The following is a 10,674-nucleotide window of genomic DNA, read 5'->3' as shown; positions in this document are numbered from 1 at the left end:
GGCCGCCCGGTTATCGACCTGGCTGCCGGTCGCTGCCGGAGCGGGCTGTCGGGCGTGCCGGTGCTCCTGCCTGTCCCCGGGGCTCATCGGGAAACCTGGAGTATGGGCGGGGTGGGGGGGGCGATGCCGCCGGGGCTGAGCCGGGACCCCCGTGTCCTCCTTCACGCCACCCTGCCCGCGGGGAGCCAACGGCTGCACCCAGGGCTGGAAGGGTCCAGCCCGTCCTGCCCAGCAGGGAAGTGGCCGCTCTCCGGGCCCCGCACAGGGGCAGAGGAGCCCGGGACAGCGCGTGGTGAGTTTGCGAGTGCTCGGCTGCCAGCAGGCTCCGGCTGGGCCTTGCTGAGAGTCGCGCCCGCAACGCTAGAGGGCAGGGCTGGCCTGCGACGCAGCACCGCGGGCACAGCACCGCGGGCTCAGCACCGCGGGCTCAGCACCCGCCTCCCGGCCCCCGCTGGGTTTCCCGGCCCGCAGGCACTGGCTGTGGCAGGGGATGCCGGCCCTGGGAAGGGAGGAGGGGGCACATCGATGTGGGCATAGAGGTCCCCTTGGCTGAGGTGGCCACCACCCATCCTTGTGGGTCCTCAGGGTGCCTGAGGCTCAAACGAGCTCTGGTTTCCACTGGGTCCCCTTTGAGCCCCTTTGAGCCCTTAGGCCCACAAGGGATCCTACTGAGGCCAGTGTGGCACCCACAGCCCAAAGAGGTCCCCAGCACCCTGGCACAGCAACGGCATTGTGCCTCGTGCCCCTACCCCTGCACGCCACGCTCTACACCCCTCACTACGTGTTGCACCTTGTGCCCCAAAACACCTGCGCTCACGCAGCGTGCTGCGCGCCCGCCCTTACGCACCGCTGCGCGCACAGCGCCGCACCCCCTACGCCCGCCCCTGCGGGCTGCGCCCCACACAGCCAGCCCTACGCGCTGTGCCCTGCACCCGGCACGCGCACCCTTGCCCCGTGCAGGCTCTGCCCCGGCACGCGCGGCCGCGTGCTGCGCAGCCCGGGCGGCGCACGCACGCCGCGTCCCGCACGGCCGCTGGGCGTGAGTCTGCTCCCTTGGCTGCACACCTCACTGCCCGCAGCCCGGGTGCCCAGCACCACCCGCGGGTGCGCGCTGCACACAGCAGCCCTAGCCGACCCGTGGCTCTTTCCTCCCTGACTTGCTGCTCTGGCATCCTGGCGGATCATCCTTGCTGCTTTCTGCCTGCACCTGCTGGAGTCCTGGGCCACCGTGTCACCCAAGCACGGCGTGGCCTGGGCCACCAGGTGCCGCAGCAGGGCATGGGGCCAGGGTAGAGAGCACCCTGCCAGCCCCGGCAAGGGCTGCAGGACACGGCACAGGGCCCCCCAGCCCTGAGCCGGGAGGGCAGCCCAGCATAGTGGTGCGCTCATGCCAGGCGCTCCCCGTGGGTGCAGACGCGTGCACAGGAGGGTCCATCCCTGCAGCACCTCGCTGCTCGCAGGGGATTTCCTGCAGCAGCCCTGCGAAGTCCCTGAGGGAGCTTCGGGCTTTACCAGCAGGGGTTTCCCTGCAACAGCGAGAAGTGCTCCCATGGGTGCTGCCCCTCCCTGAGCTCGCTGCTCACAGGATCAGTGCTCTCCAGCCAAAGCAGGCTTGCCCAGAGAGACCCGGGACCCCCTGCACCTGCCTGGGCGCCCACATGCACCACATTGGGCCTGGACCGAGATGGGCTGGACCAGCCTTTCCCCTCACTATGTCCTGGGACCTCTGGTATCAATGCTCTGCCTCCCCTGCCGGGGTCCCCAGAGCTGAGGCCACCGCTGCAGGCACTTCCGAGGCCCTGCCACCGGCCCGGGCACAGGGCTGCTTGCCCGGTGCAGTGGCAGCGTCCCAGGCAAGAGAGGCCCTGCAAAGGAGGTGACGCACACCGGCTCGCCGGCGGACAGCGCTGGGCACTGGGATCCCCCATTCCTGCCCTGACTCCCCTTTTGGCAGAAAGGGGAACCCGCACACTCAAATGGGAGCTCTTTCGCCCCACTGGGTCCATGGCAGAGGCAGTTTGAAGGCTCAAAGGGAGACACGATCATGTCAGCACTGTGGTGGAAGTTTTACTCTGGAGAGCTGGCAGAGGGACCATTGGCAGCGCTGGTGAACCTTTCTGTTTGTTTTCTTTATTTTATTTTTTTTTTTTTTTAGGCCAAGATTTAGGTTTTTCACCTTTGAAACCCTGCCCAAAAAGATCAATCAGACCCCTTTCAGCTTCTCTGCATCACCCACGCAGATGCTTTGTCAGCGTTCCCCAATACTCAGAAAAGTGCTTGGAATACAAATATTTGCATGGGTTTTTCAGACAGTTTTCCACCCATCTCTAATTCCCTGGGATTACAGCCAGAGAGGCCAGCCCGGGTGGGCACAGCAGGATCCCAGCCAACACCAAGCAAGCAGCAGGACCTGCCAGTGCGCAGGCACCCTAGAAGTGGGACACTCCCCATTCAGCCCCCCAGCCTGAGGGTGCTGAAGCCCTTCCCCACCAGGCCTGAGCCTGGTCATCCCCAGCCAGGGTGGGCAGAAGCCCCCAGGATGGGGAGGTGGGTTCAAGAGTCCCCATCCCTCCCGGTGCCTCCATGGCCAGACCCAGGAATGGAACATCCCAGTGTATCTGAGTCCTGCCAGGGATGGAAACATCAGCTGTGCCCTGGCTGGGAAGGACCAGGATGGGCTCTTCTCTCTCTGACCCAGAACCTGGGGGCATAGTAGGCAGCAGGGATACTGAGCATTGATTGGAAATCTCACACCTGCCTCAGGGGCTGCACCTTCTCCTCCACCACTGTCCTAGTGGTGCCCACTATCCAGGGGTCCCTGGAGATGGTGTGCATGAGAAGACACCTCCTTCACCCTGGCACTGAGGTTATTTTCCATCTGGTCAGTGAACAAGATCTTCACCTTGGGCTTCTCTGCCTGTGACTCCAAGACTCTGCCTGTGTCTGGTCCACAGACAGCCAGACCCCTTTTGTCATGTTGTGGAGTCAAGTGCCTGGAGTAAGAAGGTGCTGGGGTGCACTGCTAGTGATGTGGGTCTAACAGTGCTGTGGGACCAGAGGGGGATGAGGGTACCATGGATCATGTTTGAACCCACTGGGAACCCAAAATCTGACAGCACTTTAAAATCAGCCAGAACATCATTAGTGTGGTTAATCAGCACTGTGGCAGGTAAAGGCTCAGGCCGCATGGCCCTGCCTCAGTTTCCCTCTTGTGACCTTCATCTTGAAGGCCAAAACTATACCCATGAAGGGTGCTCCAGGATGCTCCTGGCCAGACTGTGTTCACGCCCTCAGCTCTTTCAGGCCAGGCCAGCTGCCCAGGATGCTCACTTCCAGGGTGATGAGGCTTTTATTTAGGGCAAATTCCTGCTCCTGAAGGTGAATGTGCCTTGCCGTGTTTGGCTGCAAGGTGAGCTGTGATGCCTTGAATTCCCCTTCCATCCTCCATGGGCTGAACCTCTCTGAGGACTGTGAATTTGCCAATCCTTTGGCAGTATCCCATGGGCTGGGCATTGATCTGTGCTTTCCCTCTTGCTCGTGGCAGCCAGGTGGGCACTGAAGCTAGAGGAGCAGTAGCTCCTCAAAGACACTACTTTGCCATCCTGAAACCAGATACTGTGTCCCAGACAGGGACTGGCAGTCACAAGGACGCACCAACACTGCAAACAAAGCCAAACCAGCCACAGAGATAAACAGCCCGAGGGCTCCTGATAGCAACAGAGAGGGGCTAAAGCACTGAGAAAAGCCCCATAAATATTGAGGAGGATGAGTGATGCAGAGTCCCACCTCCACGAGGGGCAGCTCTATCCTGCACCATCAGGTTGGGGTCTAGTGCGGGGACGCAAACGTGGGGCCGGATGAGGCTGGGTCGGAGGAGGCAGAGCCAGTGTCAGGGGCAGCAGGCTGGGATGGCTCATGCAGCGGTTTGAGGCCACTCCCGTGATCAGAAGGGCGGCAGGAGGGGTTGTAGTCACCAGCCAAAGATCATGCTCCCGAAGAGGAACCTGCAGACAAGCCCTGGCCCAGCAGGCACTAGTGCTGGAAGTCTAAGGGCCGTGCAGAGCAGAGGTGAGCACAGCTGCTGGGGCTGCAGGATCACATCGTACCAGCCTCTCCTCCTTTTTTTCCCCAAAGGCCCAGCTCTGAGGACAGAGGGGAACTAACCATGCACTGGGTTCATGATATGCGCCAAGTGCTGCTAGCCACAGGAAGGACAACAAAACGGGCCCTTCTCCACGCTCGGGCCCTGACCGCAGGCTCCTGAAGGATGCTTGGCTTCCTGCTTCTGTGGTGAAACCTCAAGCCTCCAGCAGAGCAATGCCACAACAGGCTGGGCAGCATCGGCAGGCAGGGATTTCAGGGAGAGGCACCAGGACCAGGCTCTGCAAGCAGCAGGGAGAGCCAGAGGAGAGCCGTCCCCACTCCAACCCTGCAAATCTCCCGGCGGCACCCCACAGAGCTGCTGGAAGTGGGAGGGTGGATGCAACTCAAAAGAAACAAATAAAACCTGGAGGCTGCTCAACTTGTGAAAGGGACAGGAAGGCCTTTCCCAGGGCGCTGGCCCTGCTCGGCCTCCCCGGCGCCCCATGAGCATCTCCCCGGCTTCCCGAGAGGAAACCACCAGCAAGTCTGGTGGGAAAGCTAAGAGGGCCTGGGGACCGAATCTTGCTCGTGGACACCCAAGGCTTGTCTACAGCGAGGATGGGGAAGCACAGACACGCTAGCCCTGCAGCAGGGCTGGAGCTGCCCTTGCGAGGCTGGGAACTCCTGCTGGGACCTGCCGTTGGGCTTCTTGGTGCAACTTAACACAGGACCAACCGCCTGGGCCATGTAATGGCTCCTGCTGGATCCCGTGCAATGTGGCATGGCTCTGCCCCCGCCAGGCTGCAGTGGTAGGGACGATTGTGAGGGGGCCCCAACCCCTCTATCATCACTACGCAATGGTCAGAGCGGGGCCATGGCAATGCCCCCCAGGCCAGTGCAGAGGAGATGGGGCTAGCTGTCCCGCAGCACGGAGGCAGGAGACGTCCCGCTGATAGGGAGCCCAGCCCATGGCTGGCCGGGCGATAAAGCCGACTGCCTGCGTGCCGCCCGCATGTTCCCCACTGATTGCCCCTGGAAGGCAGCCCGGCCGGGTGGGAGTTGCCCTACGGGGTACATATGGCCGGGGGGAGTATGGAGCGGGAGAGGGCAACGTGCCTGCCTTGGACGCTGTGACACACCAGCCCCCCGCGGGTCCCTTTGCGTGAGCAGGGGAAGGTGCTCTGCCCCCCGCCCTGGGGGGAAATCTGTGGTGTCTCCCTTGGGACTCCCTTGCAGAGCAGCAGCCCACTCAGATCCCCCCCTTCCAGTGGGGAGCAGTCCCTCTGTAACTGGGAATCACAGCCTGAAGCCCTGCAGATCCACAAGCTTCTTGCCCCATCACCCTGTGCTCGCCAGGAGGCAGGGCACAAGCCCCCCACCGTGCCTCAGTTTCCCTAACTGTAATATGGAGCAAGAGCCCTGTGGCATGAGGGCGGAGATGGCTCATTTTCTCAGCACTTTGGTGTCAGGGGAGAGATGATACCAAGTGTTATTTATAAACCAAGTTGGCATTTCAGATGGGGACGAACTGCCCTCAGAGCTAGCAGGCTGCTTCCACGCTACATCTCAAGGTCACAGCGACAAACACAGGCCTCAGAGGGGCTCGGTGGGGTTGCCAGCAGGGTTGGAGTCCTGCTGGCCTGAGCCTCCGCTTCTGGAGGAGGAAAAACACCCGTTGCCCCAGCGCAAGGTGGCAAAGATCGTCAGGAGCAACGTTTCTGCTGGAGACGCAGAAGTGAGCTTCCTCCTCAGCACCGGCAGCTCCTGCAGCCACCAGCCCCCGGCAAGACCGCAGCTCTGGCTGCAGTGAGGGGACACTCGCATGGCCGGGGGGGCCGCCGGGGCTGCTCTGGCAGTGGCAGGGCTGCGAGGACAGCACGGGGGTGGGGTGGGGGGGCGATGTAGCACCCTAAGGCAGAGCGTCACCGGTTGGGGCTGCCGGAGGGAGGGCTGAGTCACCCGTCCCCCGCCTCACCGTCCCATAGGTGCTGGGGCTGCGAGAGCGAGAGCAGGCAGGGATTTCTGCTAACCAGCTCAGCACTCCACTTCACGGAAAAACCAGCTCTCGGAGGTTTCTTCTCTTCCTCTGGCCTTCTCAGGAGGCAGAAGTGGTGCAGAGGATGCAAGGGCAAAATCCCTCGCTGTAGCCTGCTCGCAGGCAGCCCCAGCTCTCAGAAACCCTGCTCTGCTGTGGCTGCGGGGCCAGCTCCTGCACACAGCCCTGCCTGGCACCTGCAGGTGCTCTTTTGCCCTTGGTTTGCTGGTAGGTTTGGGTGCTGCTATGGATGCCACCACCCTGAACAGGTTCCTGTGCTGGAGCGCCAGGCTGGGCAGGGAAGGTGGGACGCTGGGACGGGAAAAGGCCACCCAGGCTTGCAGCACCCACTGAGGCTCCCTCAGCCCTAAGTCTCATCCAGAGCCCAGCCTGGAGCAGCTCTCTGGACACTCCAGGGCAGAGAAGAGCCCAGGGGCCTGCAGAGGTGAGCCACCAGGCTGAGGGAGACCCCCCTTTTCTGCACAAGCCACCTATGCTGCTACTCCAGCACCTGCTGGATGCTTTCACTGCCCCAGCTCAGGGTCCCAATCCAGAGTGTCACCACATCTGTCCTCCCCACGCTCCCTGGGTCTGCAGCAAAGCACAAGCTCCCCGTGGATCTCCAGTGTGGATGGGCAATGAGCCAGAAGAGTCAGCACGGCGGAGAGGGCTGGTGTCCTCGGAAACGTGAGCAAGCAGGCTGCAAGGCTGTCCCAGGACATTGCCTTGCACCGGGAGCTCCCAGAGAGCTCACATACAAAGCAATTCATTCACAGGACTTTGGTGACCCCAAGTCAGCTGAAATGAATAAAAAATAGGGGGGAGGGGTCAAATACCTCCTCTCAAAACTTCTTAGACAGTTTTTTGACCATATATATATTCATGGAAAGGCCACGGGCATATAGATGTAGAGAGAGAAACAGTCATATATAATATATGGTCAAATATATGTGAATTTATATAATGTATATGATCATATATATTTTATATATATATATATATAGCAATGAGCTAGGATGGGTGTGCTCTTGAGATAGGAACAGCTTACCCTCCTGGGCTGCTTATCATCCAAACCTTGGCCTCAATCACACTTTCCAAACCAGTGCTCCTGAGGGCTTGGCTTTAACATGGGGCAAGGGACCATCCTGCTTCTGCCAAGGTCCCTCTAGCACAGCATCCCATCCTCAGAGATGGCCCTGCATGGATGCTCAGAAAACACCATATTCAGTGCTGTCCTTCACAACACCCAGCTTCCAATCATTTTCTGCTCTGAGGGTCTCCTGGTAGGATATGGTCTATCTGCCCTGTGCCATCCAGCAGCTCTCTCCTCCCCAGGTGCTCTCCAGGTGCATGGCATGTCCCACGAGCACCAAGAACTGCACCAAGGGGGACAAAAGGAGGATGATGGCAAGATCTTCCCTGGTGCAGAAGGGGAACCCACAGGCTAGGGCAGTGATCAGGAAGAAGCATGGCAGAAGCTGGACAAAACCATCCTTCCAGATGGATCAAGGTCATCAGAGCAGCTTCAACTGATCTAGATTTCTCTTCCCTTTTGAACAAAACCTTGCAGATGAGGCACTCGATAACATCTCCGTCTCCATCTTCTGACAAACAGTTTTGAACTCCTTTCTGTTTGCTTTTACTCCCAGAAGACTGATGTCCAAAGGTGTTCTGCTCAGACTGAAAGGAAGAGGCGAAACCACAGGGCTCAGCATCTCAGAGGCATTGTGTCCTTCAAAGGCGACGAACAAACAGCCGTGCTCCTTTCCAGCCCCGTCAGGGATCCTGAGGAAATGCTGCAGTCAACACATTTGGGCGCTGCTTCCTCCGCACACCGAGAGCCTGTTTAAACACTTACTAATGTAAAGAAGCTTTTTGCTGCCGTAAGGCAATGTCTGTATTTCCAGCAGGCATCCTGGTTAAACACTGTGGACTTCTTAGAGTCACAGCCAGCCTCTGAATGAAAAGATACCTTGTTGGAGAGACAGAGGGTCTTTTTTCTTCCCTGGCCACCTAAAAATATTGCACGTCACTGCTTATGTTTTCATTTTGAGAATGATGAGGTAAAAACACAGTCTGCGTGGGCTAGGGACATTTTTTTTGGTTGAAAGTTTTATTTTCTTAATCGTCTGTCTCTTGAATGGAGCTCGCAGGTGAAAATGCTGAGGCTTTTAAAAAGATGTACCTCAGACCAGGACAAATATTTTCCCGGAGAGCCAGCACACACACACAAAGTGTTTGTGGAGGAGGAGTGCTGCTCTTCCTCTTGCCCTGAAGGGAGGGAGTCCATCGCAGACCCTTCCTGCCCCAGTTCCCCACGAGCTGGCCCTGTGGCCTGAGCGAAGTTCACCCATCAGCCTCATCTCTCCAAAGGCAAGACCTGCACCGGCTGTGGGTTAGCAATGCCATCGCAGCGAGCAGGAGAGCGTTGCAGGGCTTGCCTCGAAGCTCTGCTCCCAGAGGAAATCCTTCATGCTGCGTCTTCCTCATCTGGCACCAGTAAGGAGGTGGCAAGGCCAGGCATAACGCTGTCTCCTCTCAGAGCTGTGCCTTTGCAGGCCTGTGGTCACCCCAGATAGCAGTGACTTCGTGAGGATTTCATGAGCAATTCCTTCCATCATAGGTGGGAGGCAGAAAATGTCCTGAGTGTTATTCAAGGGGAACAGAGAAAAACAACTGCCATCTCCTTCCATAGGAGCCGGATCTGTGCCAGAGCACTGGGCAAGCATTCCTGCCACGCTGCCTGCTAGCTCCTGGTTTGGCAGGTTTGGCAGGAAATTCCTAGTTCCCTTATAAATCTGGGCTTTGTGTCTGAGTGTGAGATGGAGGGTGAGGAACCTGCAAGGTTCCTGCGAGGTACCTGCAAGGAGGTGAAAAGCAAAGCAAGGGTGTGTGTGTCCAGAGATGCATGGGTATCCACGCAGGTGCACCTCGTTGCATGTGTAGGGTGTGGGTCTGTAGGCATAGGCACGTACATATGTGTGCATGCATCGTACATGCCTGTAGACGTGTGCATGTACACATCTTCCATCTGGCTGATGCCCATGCTTGCGAGCACGGCTAAGTACAGGATGCAGGGAGCCGAGGCAGTGGGTGGGGGGTATCCTGATTTCCAGGGTAGCCAGCCCTCACTAGCTGACACCAGCGCAATGCTCACTCCCCACCAAGCCTGTCTCCTGGGTCTCACTTCTTCTCCCACATCCCTGCTAAGTGAAAAACAAAGGCATGAGGCCCCTTCCTCTGCCATTTGGGAGGCCCTAATGGCAGGGAGAAGGAGGCGAGGGAGGGCTGGGGCTGTGCAGTACCCAGCCCCCGGGTGGGAGCTCTGTTTCCTCCATGAGAACTGTAGTCCCTCTCCTGCCCCATAGCCATGGGGGCAAGCCTCCACTGGGGCACTCATTCACCAAGCAGGTGTCAGCATGTCCTCGCAGCCAGAGCCCCAGTTGAGCAGCTGCACTGTGACCTTTGTGTTTTTCCCTGCATGTAAGTGGCGTCTCATGGCAGCACAGTCACCTGGACCAGATCCAGCTTGGTGCATTCGAGGGATGCTCCCCAGGTCCCTCTCCTTTTCCTGCCAGCATGTTACCCACCAGAATCGGCCCATGGCGTGAATTTTCACAGTGCCCAGCTGTATCCTCAGCCCATCTTGAAGCTGTGGAAACGAGCTCTAGTCCAGGACTTTGCCCTGCAATGCTGGAGAACAAGCTCCCATCAATGCAGAATAGCAACAGAGACTTTCTTTCCCTCAGGAGTTCATGCACAGAAATGTGCCTTGTAGAGATCTTCACATTCTCCCTGGGCAAATCCTTCAGGCACAGAAAGGGCATGCTGGAGAAAATCTGGGATGGAGAAAAGCTGTCTCCGCCTGCTCCAAACACTGACATGGAGAGAGCTGCCTGCCTGTGTGCAGGGTCTCCATTGCTGCAAGAGTGGGGCAGACAGGCCAGGCTCAAACACAGCCCCGTAATCTCCCTCACTCCCACCAACCACGGTAAATCCAGCTGTCGCGGGGTGCAAGTGCTCAGCACATGACCCACAGCCGTCACTCCTCCTGCTCTGTGGCAAGAGTCCTCTCCTGGGCTATGGGGGCTCAGGGAAAGGGCCAAGACCCCTCTCCTCGGCAGGCAAATAGTGCAGTGGTGGCAGTAAACAGGCTGCAAAGTGTCAGTACGCATCCGTCCGTGCTTTTTGCATCAAAGGGTAATATACAGCCCAGGAGCTGTATTCACATCTGGAGGAAGCTGTAAAAGCACCTGGGACATACTCAGGCAAAGAAAGGCACTTTCTCAAGGAAGAGAAAATTATACCCAATAAAACGCACGGCTAGCTAGAGGCGAAGCAGAGAAAAGAGCCAAGGGAACTTGTGCCTGCGCTGACACAACAGGCTCAGCAGCCCCTAGAGCAATTCTTGCTGACAGACAGAGACAAGCTATGCAAAAGGAGAGATCGGTGTCGGAAACAGTCCCTGCTGACCATTTCCTTATGGGTCGAGGATGACTACAAGTCAGCAGGTCAAAACAAATATCAGACTGCTCATCCCTGAGGAAACAGGGAGG

The sequence above is a fragment of the Rhea pennata genome, chromosome 9 (assembly GCF_028389875.1).
Source record: "Rhea pennata isolate bPtePen1 chromosome 9, bPtePen1.pri, whole genome shotgun sequence".
Taxonomy (NCBI): Eukaryota; Metazoa; Chordata; class Aves; order Rheiformes; family Rheidae; genus Rhea; species Rhea pennata.
This window is presented reverse-complemented; position numbering follows the sequence as displayed.